This window comes from Benincasa hispida, chromosome 11, assembly GCF_027475165.1.
Source record: "Benincasa hispida cultivar pf3 chromosome 11, pf3_genome.v1.1, whole genome shotgun sequence".
Classification (NCBI taxonomy): Eukaryota; Viridiplantae; Streptophyta; class Magnoliopsida; order Cucurbitales; family Cucurbitaceae; genus Benincasa; species Benincasa hispida.
This window is the reverse complement of record NC_143488.1, coordinates 26,332,115-26,354,489: the sequence shown is the minus strand read 5'-3', so window position 1 is coordinate 26,354,489 and position 22,375 is coordinate 26,332,115. Positions and strand designations below refer to the sequence as shown.

Below are 22,375 nucleotides of genomic sequence, written 5' to 3'. Positions count from 1 at the left end.
AGCTCTGTCAAATGGGTTGGGAAGCACTTAACTAGCATAATGGGGGATCTTCATTCTATGCAATTATCTTGTATTATGTATGCATCATTCGTTCATTAGAGATACTCGGGAGGGTAGTCTAAGGGTAGAATCTAGGCTTGGAAAATTCAAGTTAGAATCTAGGCTCGGAAGAGTCAGATTAGAACGTATAATCAAGAGATAGGAGCTTAGGAATAAGTACTGTTTGCTATTAACGCATCGCATGCATCCTAGAGATAGGATATGATTGTGTACGGTCACCTTGCCTTTGTGTGCATCTTGCATCATCACATAGGAAAAAAGTAGAGACTTAGGAATAAGCTCTATGGACATTATTGCATTCAACACATGCGTCCTAGAACTAGGAGCACGACATTTGCATTGGAAAGTGATTTGCTGTCGCACAAGTGTAGCATGATCGCATAGTTTGACGCATTCCTGGGAAACGCTAGCTAAAGACTTTCTCAACTCGTTCCTCCGCATACTCAGTGTATCTACTACATAATCGATAATTTCTCAAATCTACCGCATGCTTTTTATACCGCAAACAACAACCCAAAAACAACTCTTGATTGATTGGTTACAGCAAAGTCTTCTTAGAAATTATCACCGCATACCGTTTTCCTTAGTCCCTGAGTTTGACCCTGGACTTACCAGGAAACTCAATGAGATTTATACTTGGATTCTGCTGAGAAAACTTGTTGCTCAATGCATTTCCATCACCGCATTTCATTCCATAATTTCATCACATAAAATAAACGCATCAATAGCCTAAATGGTCTATAAGTATATGGATGAAATTGGGTATTTCATCCTGGTAACACTATTGAATGCGACCCATTTTATATAGGTAATACAAATGATGTGATCCACAGATCATTCATGTAGAGACATGTGAGTGGGGGCATCCTATGCAATGAGTTTGCATATAGACTGGACCACGAAATAGTCACTTTTCTTTATAATGATCATTTAATATTAAAACTGACTATTTCATACTAAAGTAACCTAGGATATCTCGATCTTAATCCTGAGCTAGCTATGAACTCCTGTTCATTCGAGATTATCCTTTGATCTGCATGGGTGAGAGTAGTACAACAACACTACTCAATAAGCCTTCCATTTTGGGGATAAGACCAAATGGATAGCTAGGGACATAGCCCTACAAGATGGAATTCACTCCTACCCGTTTTAGGGTTAGTAGATCGGTTGTTCCCTTAAGTGCTAATTCCAGGTCTTGAACAATCAAGGCCCTGCCTTCTCATAATAGAGAGGGACATGGTTCATAAGTAATATTATGAATCAAATTGTTCATTAGAGGGTCAGTGGGAACATAAGGAACAAGATGTATTTATAGGGGTAAAACAATAATTTTGACACAGCTGTAATTACGAATGACCTGTGAAGGATCGGCTTACTAATTATGGTTTACATGGACAAAAATATATCTAAAGTGAGGAGAGTGCAACTATCGAGCTATAGTGGTGTGTCTTGATAGTTAATGAATAGTAATTAATTTGATTAAAGAGTTTAACGAATTAATTACAGATCGTTGGAGCTCATGATCTGTAGGTCCATTAGGTCTCTCTACTAGCTCTTAAATTGGAATACAAATTGAATATTGATGTATGAAATTAGGGTTATGAATTTGAAATGTTCAAATTCAATTTTAGGGTTTTCCAATTGATTGTATATGATACAATTAGAAACGTTTAATTTAATTGAAATTAAATGAAGCTGGAAAATCAATTAATATTTAAATTATGATTTAAATATGAAGATTTATATTGGTGAAATTGGTACTTTATTGATTTAATATTAAGGTATTAAATTAATATTATTTTAATTTAAAAGTTTAATTAAAAATTAATTAAAATTAGTTTTATTTAAATTAATTATTTTTTAATTAAATTTATAAAACTAATTTAAAAAATAAAATAAAATGATTTTTGAAATCATTTTTTAGTTAGTGGATTGTTCCAACTTTTAGGAAAAATCCATTAACCATATTTTGATGGATTATCACAAAAATTCAATTGAATTATGTGATGATCACCAAGTAGGTGGTGCCCTCCATGTAGCCTATTGGTTTTGCATGATTTCTATCTATATATAGAAGCTCCATGCAGAAAGATTATCAAGAATCTGAGTTTTACTTGCTGAAGTAAAAACCTGAAAACTCTACACAACCCTCACTTGTTCATCCACAATTCAGCTTGGTTTGAGTGTTTGCACCACACATTCCTTCTTGAGCATAGTGGAGAAGATCTTGGTGGTGGTCTTCTTGTAGATTCAAGCTTAATCTTGGTGAAATTTTGCTGAATTCGTGGAAGAGATCTTCAAAGGTAATATGTGTTTCAAACCCTCTTATGAATGTCATATGAACAACATGTTTAAAACTCAAACTAAATGTAGTTTAAGTGCTTATTGATTCTGAAGTCTTCCATTGCATGTTATATTACTCCTTCAAACTAGCTTTACGACCATTCCATAACTTCCAAGGTGTTCTAGTAATACTCTTGGAGGGAATGCAGTTCAGTGTACACTGCAGTCTCCACTGCATAACCCCAAAACGAGTCAGATAAGGGAGCGTAACTCTTCATAGATTGAACCATGTCCAACAACGTTCAATTTCTCCTTTCTGATACACCATTTTGCTGAGGTGTACCAGGTGCTAAGAGTTGAGTTACGACAGTTTTAAACATTTTTATGTTATGGAGGGCATTTGTTGCTAACAACTTTAGCACATACAAATTATTTTCCAGTTTTGTAGGACATATATCAACACCATTCTTTGTAATAAACACTTTATTAAAAGAAAAGTTTAAATGATAACGTTGTTCAATTAAGCACTTTATAGATATTAAGTTCTTTTTTTAAATCAGGAACTACAAATACATCATTCAAAATTAGAAATTTGTTCTATAAAGTCAATCGGAGACCTCCCACTGCCACAGTTGAGACGACATGCTTGGTTCCAACTCGCATCGTCATCTCACCAACATCAAGTTGCCGCTAAGAATTAATTCCCTGAAATGAAGAACAAACATGGTTAGTGGCCCCAGAGTCAATAATCCAGGCAGAATCATCATTCTCCACTAAACAAGTTTCCAAGACAAGTAAATCATATGGACCTTATCTGGCCTTCTTCTTTTTTGCCAAATATCCGGGGCAGTTCCTCTTTTAAGCCCATCCTAGTTGCAATGGAAACATTTTCCCTTGTCAACCCTAACAGGTTGTCTACCCCTTGGTGCAGTAACTCCTAAGTTGGCAGTAGTTTTCCCCTTTCCACCCTTCTTTTTCTTCCACCTTTTGGTGCCGGAGGATGAAGGTACAAACTTAGTTCCAGAGGTCGAACCTTTGTGGAACTTTTTGGAAGATGAGGCAACATTTGCTTCACCTTTCTTCTCCTTGATTTTCAACAAGGATTGGAAGGTCTGTAGCTCGTTGAGCAGGGTAGTCAGGTTGTAGTCAATCGTGTTCAGAACAGCATTGCTACGGAAGTGCAGGAAACTTTCAGGTAAAGATTTCAGTATAATGCTAACCTGGTTGGCCTCATCGATGCTTGACTCGTTCATCTCCACCACGTTGAATTGGATCATCATGTTCAGAACGTGTTCTCAAACAGATGTCCCTTCTTACATACGGGCATTGAACATGTACTTGAGGGGTCATGCCTGAGCTGTACAGACGGTTGTCCGAACATTCCCCTCAGAGACTCCATAATCTCACGGCCTGTGAGCATGGGCTCATGCTTCTTGGCCAAGACTTTGTTAAGGCTTGCCAAGATATACGCTCGGGCCTTTTTGTTTGCCCTTGTCCAACACTCATATGCTTCCCAAACGTTTCGAGGAGCATTGGGAAGTGGGATAGGAGGACACTTCTCTATCAGAACGAAATGCATGTCATCGATGATTAGAATAGTGTTGATTGTGTTTTTCTAGCTAGCATAGTTTTCACCCGTTAATTTATCAGTAATTAGTAAACTAAGAGTCGCGGTAGCCATTATAAATTTGTTGAAAAAGAACAAACTACTTTAGTTTACTTGCATTAAACCACTTTTAAGAAAACCAATCAAGTTTTAGCAAAATAGTCTAGTGTACCCTAAGTGACATCTATTTTGCAATGATACTTCAATGAGATAGGACAAAAGTCACCATAGGGTGATCAAGGGCCCCTTCAGTAAAATGAGACATTCTCAACCATTAGACAGAAACAACGCTTTGTCACTGTAACTAATAGTCACCATTATTTGGTCCAGAATTTGTTAACATCCTTAACAATTCTGTGTAAGTGTAACCCCTCATTTTAGGTTCTAGGGTCCCGCCCCAATGAGCCAATCGTAGGGAAAAGCCGATTGGAACAAGAGACTAAAGCAACCCTATCCATTTCTGGAGATCAAATAAAGCATCATGCAATGCGTCCATCCTTTAGGGGGACACCCACGATGCCTCGAGGCGATGCATGAAACTTTATCCAAATTAATGGGAGAGGCCGAGGAATGTGTTGTCACACGTCCTGGTCCCACTTACTATAAACACTCTCTCCATTCACCTTGTTATTGACCTACCCAAATGCCACCATAGGGGTACACCCATGGTGCCTCAAGGCCAAGAGTAGATTTCACGGTGTGAACTTTTAGGGAGAAACGTGTAGAGGTAAAATTTAAATATCATATATCCCTTTTTCCTCCCACTGAGTGTTCTACCTAGGGTTAATTAACTTAGAAAAATCCGACTACTGATTTTGTCTAAGTGTTTGTTTAATTTCATAAAAAAACAACTCTTCTCTTTGATGATTAAACAATTTTGTTTCAAGTCTCATTAAACTCTTTAATAGACTTTCATCAAACATGCATACATGTAACAAATCTATCTAATTCACCTTTCCAGGTAGGTTCCTAGGTATGGGTACGACATTTCTATCGAGTTAAGTACCCCAGCCTAGCCAGAACCCGCCTTAGACAAAAGTTCCTTTATAGATACATTTGTTACATATTTAATCTTTTATTAGGAATCAATTTAATCCCATTAAAGCGATTTAAAAGATTAAACTTAGATTTTTAATCTCATTAGTAATGTGATCTTAGGTCTATCTCAATCATATTTTAAAAAATTTTAAAAAATGATTATAGCCTAAGGTTTGCATGCTACTCTTTATTATTGATTTTAATTATAATTTCATTTATTATAACAATTATAAGTAATGAAACAATTAAAACCAACCATTGCATACTAGACATACATAAGTTATTTATAACATCTATAAATTAACCTAAGGTAATGTCATGCTTCATGCAATGTTCATTCATTACTAATATATAAAATTTATATAACTAAGTAATGAATCATGCTATAGTAAACATTCCATACAACCATTCAACCATATATTATAACACTTGTAATATAAATAATGCATGCATACATATACTATAACTCTTATATTATATGATGCATGAGCATGCTTTATGTAATTTAAATCATGCATATTCATATATTATAATACTTATAGTATAAAATGATGCATGAAAAAAATGCATAATCTATGGTGGGTTTTAAAACTATATGACATACATTATGACATACAATATAAAACATGCATCACATGTATATTTATTCTAAACGTTGATGGACCGGGATAGAACCTCTCTAAAATAAATAAACAAAGGCTAACTATTACAAGATTTGAGTCAACCGGTTTGGAACAGGTGAACTGGGTCTTGAACCACTTGACCCGAATCGCTCCTCAAAGAACACTTCGTAGTTGATCATGTAGCAAATGCACCATGCGTCAAGCAGTTATGCATTGAGTATGTAACACTATGCGATTACGTAGCTAATGACTATGCGATGAGCATGATAGTCTACGCGATTGTGTAGCACATAAGCATGCATCAAGTATCCAATACTACACGATCGTCTAGCAAGCGAGCGCCTATGCGATCATGTAGCCAACACAACACAATCGTGTAGCAAACACTACATGATCACGTAGCATTAACTATGCGATCGTTTAGCAAATGCTACACGATCGTGTAGCAAATTCTACACTATCACATAACAAAAGCTACACGATCGTTTAACTCTAGCTACACGATCCGAAACCTTTGTTTCGTCTTCTCCATTGAAACTACGAACTGCAACCTTTCTTTGAAGCCTCTGGAACACCACGAGCGACTCAAAACTAACAAATTTACAGACTCGATTGCAATAATAATGCCCAAAAACGCAAGGGCCCTTACAAACCAACTTTGTAAATTTAAAGAAATCCTTAAACAAAGAGTTTTATCCTGTAAACATCCATAAACAATTCATCCACAACCATTCATTGCATAAATAGAATGTAGATCGTAAAACCCACCAGTACTATAAACAATTCAATACAAGAATTGAATTTGGAATAAAAAACCTAGAACCTGGCTCTGATACCAATTGAAGGATCTCGTATGAGGAAAACCTTGAGTGGAAGCGGATCGACCAAAAGTTTATAGTAAACATACAAATAGATATGCATTCAAAATCAAATTACAGCATGCTTTATAAAGAACCGAGTTCAAGAAATATTACTTTTGAAGAACCTTTTCTTCACGAATTTTCCTCAAACAGTCACGAACCTTTTGAAGACCTTCTTCAAAAATAATCTCGAACCAAATCCCGAACACTACCACAGTGAAACCTTGGTATTCTTAGGGTGAGAACCCAAAAGTGGTGGGCTCTGACTATTTTGGTTTAGAGGGGAAAATTAATGTGGAAGAGGAAGAAGATTGAGCACTCTTTCTACAAGGCAAACTCACTAAACAATTTTTTAAATTTCTTTCAATCGTTCAACTAAGTTGCAAAACATCGAAGAAGAAGAAAAACAAATTTTCTTTTATTCTGTTTGCCATAAAGACATAACCACCCCACTAAAGTAGGTGGCGAGAAAAGATAGGGAAGGGAGTTGAACTCCCTTCCATATTATACAAATAATAATAATATAATATAAATGTGATAACTAACTTATCATATTATATATATATATATATATTAAACTATATGTTATATCAAATATAACATATAACCTATAGTTTTAATATTGTATCACATACAATATAAATTATAGTTTTCTTTTCTCTATTTTATGGCATTTAATATAAATCTCATTTATATTAAATTTAACAACTATGAATCCCATTCATAGAAAATATATTTGAATCTCATTCAAATATTTATTTCCTCCCATTAAACTATAATGTATCAAATACATTAGGACAATTATATCATATATAATTAAAACAATTTAATTATATCATATATAATTAATTCCCCCTATTAATTAGAACAATTCAAATTAATCCAAAAACTGATTCTCAACTAAATTCTATTGAGCTACCAAGGGGACCTCATGGACCTATAGCTTGAAACTTCAACGATACATGAATAATTAATTAAACTCTTTAATTACATTATTCACCATCCGTTCACTGTTGGGCACTCCAATAAAGACCGACAGCTGCATTCTTCACGCTATAGATATATTTCTATGTCCATTAGATATAAATAATCAATAGTACGATGACCCTTCACAAATTGCTCGTAAGTACAGCTAGGCCAAATTACCATTTTTTCTTTGTAGTTACATCTAACTCTTTAAGTACCACTAATCCCGCTAATGAACAATAGATCATAGTCCTACTATGACTAAACCCCTCTTGGGTCAGGAGAGGGTATGGCACCATATTGTTCAAGACCCGGAATCAGCCCTTAAGGGAGCAATTTATTTACTTACCCCTGCTTCCGGGAAGGAGTGAATTCCATCTGTGTAGTTGTGTTCCTAGCACCCCAATCAGACGAATCCCCAAAATATTAGGCTTGTTGAGTCGATGATCTGGCCACTCTCACCCATACAAATCAAAGGACTGCCCTCATAGGCAGGAGTTCACAACTCACTCAGGATTCAGGTCATGTTATCTATAGTCATCCTGGTAAAATGTAAGTCTCAATTATGAACGGTGTTATATAATGAGACTAAACATTTTGTGGTTCGGTCTTATACAAACTCATTTGTATGGAATATCTCCACTTCCATGTCTAATACATGAATGATCAGGATTAGATCATTTGTAACACTTTACAAAAATTGTAATAACTACAAAGCGGGCCAGACTCATAGTGTCACTAAAATAAGGTACCCAGCCTTATCCATCTACTACAGACCATTTAGGTTATCACTTAAATATGATCCACTCATATGTCTCCACATACATGTTTAAGTTATAAAGATAATCTTGGATGTTAGTTTATTGGTTTGTGGTTAATGTAACTAAAATATCACATATTTTATAGACAAAATGAATAAAAGATCATATATTTTAGTAATCACAAAATGAGTTTGTTCATAAAATGTTTACAAACTATAGGACCCTGCGAGATTTAGGGCATCAACCCCAACAATCTCTCACTTGTCCTAAAGCTAGTGGAGTGTACAAAATAATAAAATACAAGTACACAAAACAATAAACTAGGGCATAACTCACCCAGTACAAGATCTCCTACTTGCCCTAGTCCAGTCGTGGTCTGTCCTAAAGACCCATACTCTGCAGGTGACACTAAAAAACTGTAGCCGTGAGGGCCTTCGTAAAAAAATCAGCAACATTGTGCTCTAAAACGATCTTCGTGACAATCACGTCCCCTTGATGCACAATATCTCAGATGAGATGATACTTCCACTCTATGTGCTTGTCGGGCTTATGACTCCTAGGCTCTTGGGAATTAGCCACAACACCACTATTATCACAATAAAGTGTGATGGGATTTGACATGTCTGGAACAACTTCCATATCAGTCAAGAATTTCCTGAGCCAAACGGCCTCCTTAGCAGCTTCACAAGTCGTTACATACTCAGCCTCCATGGTAGAGTCCGCAATGCACCCCTGCTTGGTGCTTTTCCATACTACTGCCCCTCCATTAAGAGTGAACATTGATCCTGATGTGGATTTCCTAAAGTCCCTATCAGTCTGAAAATCAGAGTCTTGTATCCTATAAGGATCAAATCCTTAGAACCATACACAAGCATGTAGTACCTCATTCTCCGTGGATACTTGAGGATGTTCTTAATGGTTGTCTAGTGATCTAATCCTGGATTAGATTAATATCTGCTGACTATCCCTACTGCATAGTAGATGTCAGGTCTAGTAGATAACATCGCATACATCAAACTGCCCACGACAGATGATAGGGGATTCATCTCATATCGTCAACCTCTTGAGGTGTCTTAGGACATTGTTCCTTAGACAATGTAACTCCGTGCCTGAAAGGAAATAGGCCCCTCTTGAAGTTCTACATCGAATATCTGACAAGCATCTTGTCAATATACGAGGCCTGAGACAGTGCTAGCATTTTTTTCTTTCGATCTTGAAAGATCTAAATGCCCAGAACAAACTGAGCTGCTCCCAAATCTTTCATTTGGAATTGGGTCGCTAGCCAGTTCTTAACGGTAGTCAGTAAACCTACATCATTCCCAATGAGTAAGATATCATCTATATATTGTTGGGATTGGTGTCCTAATTCTCCCGAAAGTCTCGTAGTTTGTAATCTGTACACATTGTTATGAATAAAATAAGAGTTGTTTTATCTGATATTTACTCATATCCAATAAACAAAGCTCCATGGTTATTGTATGAAAACTTAAGCATGTATAGGAGATATACAAGTGATCATGCCTTAAGTGATAACCTAAATAGGTCTGTAGTATAAGGATTAAGGAGGGATTCCTGATCCTGGTGACACTATACGACCCACTTTGTAGAGGTTTGCAAGTGTTGTGAACTACTATAGATGGTAGATTCTTACCATTCATGTGGAGACATGCGAGCGAGGATGTCCTATACAAAGAGTTTATAAGACCGGACCACAAGATGATTCGTCTCTATATATAATGCCATTGATACTGGAAACTTACATCTCACTTAAATGACCATAGGTGACATGACCTCAATCCTGAGTGTTTTGGGAGCTCCTACTTTTGAGGGCAGTCCTTTGATTAGTATGGGTGAGAGTGGCCAGATTTCTAACTCAACATGCCTACCTTTTTGGGGACTTGTCTGATTTGGGAGCTAGGAACTTAGTTACACAAGATGGAATTCACTCTTTCCCTGAAGCAGGGGTAAATAGATAGATTGCTCTCTTAAGGGCTGATTCTGAGGCTTGAACATAGTGGGCACAACTTCTCTTTGGAAGAGAGGACTCGGTCATAGTAGGACTATGACTTATGTTCATTAAACAGATAAGTGGTACTTAAGGAGTTAGATGTAACTACAGGGGCATAACGGTTATTTGCCCAACTGTACTTACGAGTGATTTGTGAAGGGTTATCTTACTGTTGATTGGTTGATATGGACACATAATATATCTGTAGTAAGAAGAGTTCAGCTATCCGTCTTTAGTAGAGTGCCTAACAGTTAACAAATGGTGGATCCCGTATCTAAAGAGTTTAGTCAGTTATTCACATACCGTTGGAGCTTCGAGCTATAGGTCCATAAGGTCCCTTTGGTAGCTCAATGGATTCAAGTTGAGAATCAGTTCTTGGTGTTGATTTGAAATGTTCAAATTGACAAGAGGTAATTCGATTATATATGATATGATCGGTGTGATGTATGAGATACATCAAGTGGAGGATTTATGTAAATGAGATTTACATTAAGTACCATGAAATAGAAAAAGAGCTATGGTTTATATGTTTCATGAGATGAAATATTAAAACTATAGGATAAATATACTATGGTAAGTTGGTTATCGTGTATATTTATAATTATGTTAATTATTGGATAATTATCTCTTTTTCTCTAATAACCAATTGAGTGGGAGGTTATTAGTGATTTCATGGTAACCGTGAGATAAAAGGAAAAATGTTTTCCTAAATTTAATAAGATTTGCTAAAGATTTGTGAGATTTTCTATTCTTGGAAAAAGACTCACGTTGGTTGTCAAGTGAATAAGATTTACTAAACGATAGCTGAAGAATAGACTATACGATTGTGGAGTGACACTACACAATAGTCACTCAGCTGGCCAATAGCTAAACGATCGCAGAGCTTTTTCTAAACGATCGTGGAGCTTCTTCTAAACGATTGGGCATTGTCTATACGATAAACTTATCATCTCCCACTTGCTCAATCGTTTACACAATTATTCTTCCTTCGGTCTCGTCCTCTAATCAAGTCCACATAGAGCCCACACTTTTGGATTCTCACACCGAGAATACCAAGGTAGTCATTGTGGTGGTGTCGTACTCAACTCAACATAGTTCATTGAGTTCGCAGTGTTCGTGTGGTGGTTATTGATTGAATGTGATCTTGGAGATCACTGAGTTCGAACGTTCGTGAGTTGCAGTATTGCTGATTGTTCGAGCGTTTGTGATCGAGGGTGTTTGAAGATGAGTCTTCAAAGGTATGTGTAATTCTATCCTTTGATCTTTTGAAAAGCATGTTGTCATTTCGTTTTGTGCATGACCGATTAGTTTCCGTTTGTGTACTGTAATTGTTGTTTTTCAAATACGAGTGGAATTTAGAACAATCATTCCCTTGCTCATGGAAATCCTCATGTCTAATCTCCTTCACATACAACACTATGAAAACTACTGAACTGTTGATGATTTTCTTGTATACACAAGGCTCATCAACGTTTTGATCAAAGCTATAAGATTTTATCGCAATATCAAACCTTATGTTCCAAGATCGAGATGCTTGTTTCAGTCCATAAATAGACCGATTAATCTTGCAAACCTTTTACTCTTGACCTTGGATTATGAATCCCTCAAGTTGCACTACATAAATGGTCTACTCAAGATTGTCATTCAGAAAAGCAGTCTTGACATCCATTTGCCATATCTCATAGTCATAATATGAGGCAATGGATAGGAGGATCTTGATAGACTTCAGCATAGCAACATGCGAGAAAGTCTCCTCATAGTCGACTTCCTCTACTTGAGTATAACCTTTTGCCACTAGTCTAGCCTTGAAAGTTTGCACCTTCCCATTAGTACCTCGTTTCCTCTTGTAGATTCATTTGCAACCTATAGGTCATTAGGTTGATCTACAAGATCCCATACTGAATTATAGTACATAGACTCCATTTTGAGATCCATGGCTTTGATCCATTCATCTCTGTCAACATCCTCCATTGCCTTCTTGTAAGCCAATGGATCCTCAACCTCACCACCAGTTACCATAGCTAGGATTTCAGTTAAACCCACATAGCGAATAGGTGGGTTTGCAACCCTCCCACTACGTCAAGGTTCCCTCAACACTTGAGGTGGATTTGACCTACTAGATGAACCTATTTCAACAACTCTTGTTGAGGTAATGGGCTCTTCAACAACTCTTATTGAAGATTCAGTAGTTTCTTTGGAAATCTCATTCAACACGATTTTACTTCTGGTATGTGCTTCCTTATGTGGTCTTCCTCAAGAAAAGTAGCATTTTTCGATACAAATACTTTGTTTTCTTTAGGATCAAAGAAATAACCACCTCTTGTTCCCTTGGGGTAGCCTACAAATAAGTATAACCTTGAACATGGTTCCAATTTCTTAGGATTGGCCTCAAGCACATGAGTTGGACAACCCCAGATTCTGAAATGACGTAAACTAGCTTTATGACCATTCCATAACACTCTTAGAGGGAATGCAGTTCAGGATATACATTGCAGTCTCCACTACATAACAACTTTATGCGGCCATCTTCTTGAGCAACTTCTCACGATCGCATACGATCGCATGACTTTGCGATCGCAATCTTTCAAGCGCGCGGACGCCTAATTCCTTAAATCACAATTTTACTTGCGCCAACGCATTTTTCCTGCACAAAATAAGTAAATTAATTGTTTTTATGCGATGGGTGCATGCAATCGCAATTTTCTCAGTTGAAGACTTTTGGACATGATATTGTTTATTTTTACCATCGCATTCCTTCATTGTTTTACTTATTTGAGCTATAATAACATGTATTTCTACTCGTTATCACACCCCCAAATTTAAAACAATGCATGTCCTCAAGCATAAACTAAATATTTTCTTTAAAGAGTCAACCACTTTTACCCTACCTAGATTTCTCAAGGTGCCTTATTCAAATTTCATGAACCAACGCCTTCTTAATTTCTATCCTGGTCTCTTCCTAAAATATTTCTAATCTTTAGGGACCGCAAGTTTAACCTTCAAAAAAATTTACTCGTTTCCAGGACATCGCATGATTTATTTTAAAACTTTTTCCAACCGAGGTGTGTCCAAATGATTTTTATTCTTGCGTGATTTAGATATTCTTTTTGTGACCTTGCGTTGATCCAAGTGCCTACCCTTCATTTTGGCTTGCCCCCAGGGTGTCATACGAGCATCCAACTACAAGCAAGGCGCTCTTTCTCAGTCTAAACTCATGCCCATTTTACTTGGCAGCAGAGTTCCGATCACTTGATTTATGTGTTGATCACGATTCCTACCTTCGTTTTGGCTTGTCCCTACGATTCCTACATCCAACTATGAGTAGGATCCGATCTCAATGTTATGATTTTTTTTTTTTAGTTTGAATCTCTAAACGTAGCAAGGTTGAAAACAAATACTAGCACACCCAAATTTATACACAGCAATGTCTCATTGCTGATAGATTGAAATAACTCATGCGATGCTTTTAGGAAATTTTATAAAAATCGTGTTGAAAGAAAGCTGGTGGACCGCTAACTTTTAGAAATGTTTCATGAATTGACTGTCCTGAAATTAAGTTGACTCTAATACATGCGGTAAGAAATAAAGGCATGAATTTCATCATTGAAATCATAATTGGTACGGGGAAGAATGCGGTGACTAAATAAAGTAATCAAAATTTAATGATTGCGCCAAACTAAAGAGGATGCGATAATAAAATCTTAGCAATGTTAAAATGAGATGTAAGAAGTGAAAAATTGGAATAAAAGAGTCAAAGAAAGATACAACCCCCAAATTTTCTCTGTTGCTCGCATCATCTATGATCACATCCTTGCTTGTAGTGGGCCGATTCCTCGATTGCGATGGGCTGATCGATCTGGTCACGTGTTTTGAGGTTATCACATAGCTCCACCGCAATCGTTCACTACGATCATTGCTAAATATTAAGAGGGTAAAAAGTATGGAAGACAGAGTTGATAGTTTTAAAGAGTAGTGGTTGTACAAAAGGGTAAGTAAGTTCATGAAAGAAAGATTTCAAAAGGATACTCAAAAAATGTGTCCCTGATGAATTTGTGTCACCTATCAACACAGGGACCGCTCATTTCTTCCTCAATTTGGATTTTTCACGTCCACGAAGGTTTTCTCTCATTTTCTTGATCCTCTGGGATCTTGGTCGCCTCAATCCGGAGCTTCTTCCCATTAATGCTCATCGTGATCTCTCCTTTGTGCACATCAATTCGAGCATGACCAATAAATAGAAATGGTCGTCCCAATATGAAGGGCACATCTTCATCCGCTTCATGATCTAGAATGATGAAGTCTGCCGGTAGAATGAATTTATCAATTAAGACCAAGACATCCTTCAACTCTCCCTCAGGGTGTACTAGGGACCTGTCTGCAAGCTGGAGAGTCTCCGTCGTGGGCGTTAGTTTTCCCACATTCAATTGTTTGAAGATTGAAAGTGGCATTAAATTTATACTCGCCCCAAGATCGCATAGTGCTTGACCGATGTAGACCCCTCCAATTGAGCAAGGTATCGTAAAGCTTCCTGGGTCGCGCATCTTCGGTGGGATTATAGTGTTTGATCTTTGCGTTAATGCCATCATAGCGATCTTTCCTTCATCATCCTGCTTCTTTTTTAGTCTTTGCAGGAATGGCGGTAGCTGTACCTTCTCTATTTCTTGTTCTAGAGGCCTTGGATGCAACTTCCAGTTTCATCGTCTCAGGCTCTTTTGATCATCTTGTGTCAACGGGTTCTTGGATTCCATCGCATTTGGATTGGTCTTGCTGGGCTCTTTCCCTTCTTCTGCTGTCATCTTTCCACTTACCAAGGAGATTGCTAGGCATTGTTCTTTCCCTGTATTCCCCGAGGTGCGAGGGAGCTTAGTTGAGCTCGAAAACGTCCCTTGGGGTCTATTTTTCAGCTCTCCCACAATCTGTCATATTTGGATCTCTAGACTGTGGGTGGAAGTTGCCTGATTCTGGAGGACCGTCTCATTCTTTTCAATGTACTGCTTTAATAGGCTCTCCAGAGAGGAAGATGGCGGTGTTTGTGAGTTGCTGGCTTGATGTTGTGGTTGACCGTTCGTTCGTTGGAAAAATCCTGGCGGTCTTTCTTTTTGCACCCTAGGTTGATAACTCTGTTGTTGGTTATTTTTCCAAGGGAAATTGGGGTGGTTTCTCCACCCATGGTTGATTTTATTAGAGAAAGGGTTGTTCTTTACGAAGTATACCGACTGCGGGTTCCTTGGACATTCTTCAATCGGATGAGATTCTCCACAAGTAGCACAACTCGTGCTCATCTATTCAATTGCGTTGACCTGCCCTTTTTGCATTCCATGGTTGTTGATTGTAACAGATTAATCATCGTATTCAGTTGGTTCTATAGAGATGCAATGGCCCCATTGTTTGCGTTACCTTCTCGAATTTTTAGTCGTTGATCGCTTTCCTACCAGTCTTCGTGATTCTTTGATATACGATCAAGGATATTCTTCACCTCATCATAAGTTTTATCAAGCAGACCACCAGTTACTGCCGCATTGTCAACTATCTGTGATGCAAGATTCAAGCCATGGTAGAAGATCTTCATTTGAAGGCAATCTGGCAAATCGTTGTACGGACAATCTCGCACCAATCTCTTAAACCTCACCCACGCGTCGCTGAGCGATTCGTCTATTTCCTGTTCAAAATTTGTAATTAACTTCCTCTTCTTGCATTCTCAGTAGGAGGGAAGCATTTCTTCATGGACTTTTCAACAACTAATTCCCATGAAGTTATCTCCCCTGGTTCGAGGGAATATGCCATTTCCTTTCTTGATCTCATAACAAAAATCGGAACAGCGTTAGTCGAACTTCTTCAGCTGAGATATTTGGGAACACAAAAGTGTTACAGATTTCAATGAAACTTCGGAGATGGGCGTGCGGGTCCTCGCCACGCCTTCCACTAAACTGTCTGGTTGTTTGGATCATCTGTAACATAACCGGCTTCATCTTAAACCTTGATCCGTCCAAAGTTAGCCTCATGATTGCTGGGGAGAAATCATAACGGTGATGCATAGTCCCGGATGGGTCTATTGCGGTCGTTCACCAGGAGAATGGGGTTTTCCATGATGTTGTTCGCGTTTGCAGCTCTTTCTTCCGGTTGTTCCGCCATTCTGGGATTTCTCTCTTGTTGTTATCGGCGGTTGTCTCTCTGTCTTCTTCGGAACGTTCTTTCGATCTCTGAGTCGTAGTTGGGCTTAGGAGCGTGTCCTTCACTCATGTGACACCTGCTTCTTCCCTTACCAAAGGAATGATAGTGCACAGAGGTCAAAAGCTGCAAAGAAAATAAAAAAGGTTTACTGTTAGCGCAATATATACTGTCGTAGCCCCTAGTAACGGCGCCAAAAACTTGATGCATTGTGAATTGTGATGTGATTATGGTATGAGTTTGCGATGATGTGTTATGTGTTGCACATGCAAGTTTTCCTAATAAGACCCAAGTATAAGCCTCACTAGGGTTCCTGGTAAGTCCAGGGTCGAACACAAGGACTACCGAGTTAATATGTGACAGTTAATTTTGATTCTCTTGCAGTGGTGAAAACAAGTAAGTTGGATGGTGTTTTGATTAAGATTACTTCCTATGCAATGGAGTCGATCAAAGAGTTGATGAAATCGAGAGTTACAATGAGTATGCGATGAATGGGTTGAGAAGGGGTTTAGCTAATACTTCCCAAGATTACATACAAGTTATGCGATCATGCTACACACAAACAACAACATGTCATCTCTTAATGCAAATGCCATAATTCCTATTTCTAAGACGCATGCGATGTATACAAAAATGTCGATAGGACTTATGTCTAAGCCTCTATTCTTGTCTATGCGATGATGAATGATGCACACATACACAAGGTGACCGCATACTATCATATCCTATTTCTAGGGTGCATGCGATATGTAAATAGCGATAGAACTTATGTCTAAGTTTCTATTTCTTGCTTATGCAGTTCTAATCTGACTTTCTCAAGCCTAGATTCTAATCTTACTCTCTCAAGTCTAAATTCTATCTTTAGACTACTCTCTCAAGTATCTCTAAAGGATGAATGACGCATACATAAGACAAGAAGATCGCATAAAATATAAATCTTAGGTCATGCTAGCTAAGTACTTTTTAACCCATTCGAAAATTTAGCTATTCATGTGAAGTATGGAGATATTGAACATAGTTTGAAATGAGATTTCCATTTTCTATAAATAAAATGCAGAATACAGAATAGCAATGGAATGTAGAGATAAGAAGCCCGGCAGTAATGTCTTGCTTTCCGTGGCCTTTTACACTGCCTTTTTTCACTCCAACTCTATCTAGATGAATATTCTTGCTTTCGCAAGTGTTGATCCAAATATCCGAAACGCAGGAACGATCTTACTAGAAATTCATTCAAAACTTGATTGAAGAACCAGCGTTTATTAAAGAAGCTATAGAGTCAATTACAAAAAGTACTAGTTTGAAAGGCTTGTTGGAATTGATTCGCTATGGGATTTACATTATATGCAACAAAAGCACCTGAAGTACTAAACAAAATAGGTATTAGTTTGGTAATGGTTGGAGCAGCAAACTCGGATTTGGCAACAATCGATCGATAGTCAGATTTTCATTATAGAAAATAGACCACCACCGCTAGAGCCATAAAACCGACCGACCAAAGTTGTTCGATTTAGTTAGTCAATTCAACTTTTTATTAGATTTTATTTGTTCACCCTAAACTTTTGTCGAGCCAAAATAGAATGGTGTTTTTGAAAAATGGCCAAATAGTTTCTATTTGGAAGAATGGTCCAATCAAACAATTTTAGAGATTGGGGAATGGAAGATGGGGAATAAAAGAGTATTGAAGAGGAGAGGGAAAGAGAAGAAAAATAAGGAAGTGTTAGACCATAACTTGAAGCAGAAGAGAGAGAGAAAATGGAAAGGGAAGGTGATGGGGTTTAAATAAATAGCTTTAGTCCATATACTAATTTTAATGGTGTTTTTTATTTTATTTTTTTTATAAGTTTAAGGTTATAAATGAAACTTTTGAAAGCTCGAGGATACTTTTTAAATAAAATATTAACAGGTTTTGTCAAAAAAATTATGTAAAGTATGTTTTAAAATTTTATTTAAAATTAAGAGTATCCACGAAACTTTTGAAGGTTTGTGAATATTTTTTAAACAAAGTACAAATTTAGTGGCCTTTTGTATAATTTAACCAATAAAGAAAAGGATAAATTATACAAAATACTCTGAAACTTTGAATTTTGTGTCAAAGATGCCCTTGGATGAAATTGCTAGTGTTTTGTGTAAAAAAATACCCCTTAAATTTCAAAAGTTTCAGAAACACTCTTACTGTTAGTATGTGGATTGAAATCGTTAGTACCTTCTTACTTCTTTATTTTTCTTCTTTTTTGACCCATCTTGTTTTTTTCAATACCCTTTTACTTCCCTTCTTGTTTTTTGTTTCTTTATATCTGTAAATGTACATATTAACTTAAGCATACCTCAACTAATTTCACAGCTCAACTCGCTTGACTTGACAACATTTGGTTGTGAAGGAAACTTGAAGAACATTAAATCTTAGGTAGGTCGCTATCATGAATTGAGCCCATTATCTCTTAGCTCTTTATGAAACCCACACCTGTTATTTACCACTAGGCCAACCACATGATGAAATACTCCCTTTTTTGTTAACTGTTTAATATTTTTTTATCTAAAAAATTAACAAACAAATAAGATTGCCCACTTTAAAGGTATATATATTATGTTATGAGTGTTTTGACCGAATGGTATAATTGACATTAAGAAATGACAAAGTCAAAGGGAAGCGTGATACGGGCCGAAACTAGAAACTAAAAACTGAAAATGGGTTTAGGAAAAAGGGGTTGGCCTAGGCCTGATTCAAGTTAGCGACCTCGACCTCGACCTCCTTGCCAAATGCCTAACAGGGCATGTTTTATGCATGCTCTGACCAAAATTAACATTTTAGGCCCAAGATATGACCTAAAGGGGACGAAGAGCGTGTGGCAAGTACCACACCGGTGTGTAAGTTTCTCTCCTTTGTAGACAACATTCTTCTTCTCTTCAAACAAATCACTGCTTGTGTCACGTGAAAGTCAGGTGCATTTCTCCTGTCCAAAATTGGAATCAACAGATTATAACAAGAAGAAAAAGGTTAATAGAAGTACTAATGGATCTTAGTACTTCAATGTTTTAATAAAGTTCCAGGTTAGTAGTTGAGCGTGTGTTAATAACAAAATGTACTTTTTTTTATTTGGCTATTTATTTTTTTGGTAAGTTTTAGGAGGAGAATTTAATTATGGAATTTTGAGGGATTTTATGTTTTAGCTAGAGTTGACAAAAATCTTCGCAGGGTTGGGTCCCCACCTTAATCGGGGCGAGGAATCCCCGATTTAACCGAGGATGGAGGTCAAATCGGGGATTATAATTGGGTCCCCGGTTGATAACGTGTAGAAATACAAGTTATTTATACTGTTTTATTTAGATATTGCGGCAAAAAGAAACAAAAGTTACGTCGATATTATAGAAATTGGCTAAGAAATGCGAGAATTATAAAATGTCGTGAATACACCCACTAACACCATTGCGATGGTAGAATAGAATGTTTCAATTTCTTTTTTGCAGGAAATCAGTCACCGCATGCGTTCATGGCACAAAGATGAAAGAAACAACGCATCTACGTCACATTACGCCCATCATTCAGGAATGAAGAGATGATCAACGCAATGACGGCACATGTGACAATCGATCAAGAGCTTAGCGATCAACGCAAATTCAACCGCATGCGATAATAAAAAATAACACCGCATGCGGCGATCGATCAAAGATGTAAAGAGCAATGCATTTGCAGAGGATTCTGAAAAATGTACAGCTTTCAGTTGTGCATTTCTGACAGGTTGATTGTGTAACAGAAGGAATATTCACTCCACCATTTCAGGAACTACCATAACCATGCAGTGGGGACCACAAAGTCAAAGAGCCAAGCTTCACTTATAAATAGCTTCTGCAAATTCACTGAGAGATATACTAGAATACATAGAGACATGTATATACTGATCTGAGAGAGAGACTGGTCTGAAGCAATTTCCAGAGTAGATCCGGGATAATGACGAGACAAGGCTGAGAGGTGAATCTTCGAGTAAAGAATCCTTCCAATCCTCGCCGTTGAAGCTATGTGCGAAGATCATTTCTACCATAAGAGATCAAGCCTAAGAGGGAAGTTCTCCTCTCCATTTTTACCACACGTCGGCAAGCAAAACCTCCATCCAGGATCTGTGTCAAGATGTTGACACTTTTTTGTATTTGTTTCTAATCTCTATTTCATCACTTGTATTCATCTTCTTAATCTTTCATTCACACCATGTATCGAACGCTTAATCTTAATATTAAATGTTATGATAATTTCCATTGTCATCTCTCTGTCTATTTCCGTTCATCCATAATCCATTTTCTCCATGATATTTTCCTAATTCCCTAGGTAAATAGCAAGAATTAAGCAAGAAAATTAATTTGTGTTGAGGAAATAATTATGTTTAGCTAAAGTATGCTCAACAACATCTTCACCTGTGAGAGTAGAAGTGTAGATGTTATTCCGCCTATCGAGAAAAGGTTGGAAGAATGTGTTAACTAAAGTAAGAAGTATTTCCAGAGATGGAAACAACCTTGCATTCATCACGTTCATCCCTATTTCACCATAGAGATATGGGAACGCAGCCGATCACTGAGAGGTATACGCCAAGGGAAAGCAGAACCTTAGTTGCATCTTTAATGCAATTAACAAACTTGCAATGTTTTTACTATTTATTCCTTCTATTTCTGATTCATCCATAAAGACTTGCCATCGCATACCACGATCCTTTGTATAACTTCACAGTCAGTCTCGAGCTCAGTATCATGTATCATGTATCTTGTATCTTGTATCATATTAGTTTAGGACTTTCTTTTGGAAATGGAAAATGAACGCATTTTCTTAATGATCGCATATTCTTGATCTTATCTGCTCAGACCTTCCACACCCCCAAATTTAAAGATAAGCAAGGTCCTCATTGCGTATTTTGGATAGACTAGACAAACACTTAGAATAAAAATTTCAAAAAGATGGTTTAAGCAGAACTTTGAAAGATAAAAGGTAAAGTACTGCTAAACTAAGAATTAACTAAGTGTTGGTCAAAATTTACAAAGTGTGGGAAATGTTTCTAAATATCAACATATATTACATCATGGCAATGCAATGAATAACACAACAATAAAAGATCAGAACATCGCAAATATTGACAAAGGATGATAAAGAAAAAAGGCACGGGCAAAAAGGAGTGAATATATACTCAAATTGTATTGAATATTAACAAAGTATACAAAGAATTAAAAATTAACGCAATACAAAAATTGTGCCTATACAAAGAATCAAATAATTTCGTTCTTTTTAAATTTGATTCAGATGGGTGCATGCTAAAATTTGACACCCCGCTTCTAATAATTCAAATACATTTTTGCTGAGGATGGACAACAACGCATGCACCCCCATAACACACCCCTTAACTAAACACATTTCTTGAGGATACCTCAACATAGTGCATTTAGCTAAGAACGGGCAACGGACAGATCGCGCGCAACACATCCCTCAATGCAATGCAGTTGAGTGTAATGGATGCAAGGTATCTCTTGTTAACACACTATGCACCCATAATCGCGTTACATACCAGTTTTTTTTTTTTTTTTTAATTCATCAACAATCGCAAGTCGAAAAGTCTATGCGGTGTTCAATGTTTCATCCAATCATTCACAAAAATTAAAGAACAGCGCTACTAATGCGTACAAATTAAAGGAATTAAACATGACATGAAAAATTAAATTGAAGAGAATTACAGAAAGCATTAAAGGTTAATTCTAAAAAGCAGTAAATACGTAATTTAGAAAGCAGTAAAAGAAAAAAATGTAAAGAAAGCAAGTAAACATAGATAGGGATGCTGATTGAAAGAAGTTCTCAGAATTATCGCAATCTCGCTTCCCTCGTAAGCGGTTTAATACTGCTTGCCCAACCAATGTCCTCAGGGACATTGTTCACCTCCTTTCCTCATCCCGTAGTGTATATGGGAAGAAAGTTGATCTACTTCTTTAGGGAATCACACCAGTTATGGGGAGCGCGTTGCACCTTGCATCCT

General features: G+C 37.0%; 1 long non-coding RNA gene across 1 annotated transcript in view; it reads left to right on the top strand.

Annotated features, from left to right (window-relative positions):
* Window positions 1-22,375, top strand: part of LOC120090032 (uncharacterized) — a 94,023-nt gene that overhangs the window by 32,007 nt on the left and 39,641 nt on the right. The gene's annotated exons all lie outside the window — the stretch shown is intronic.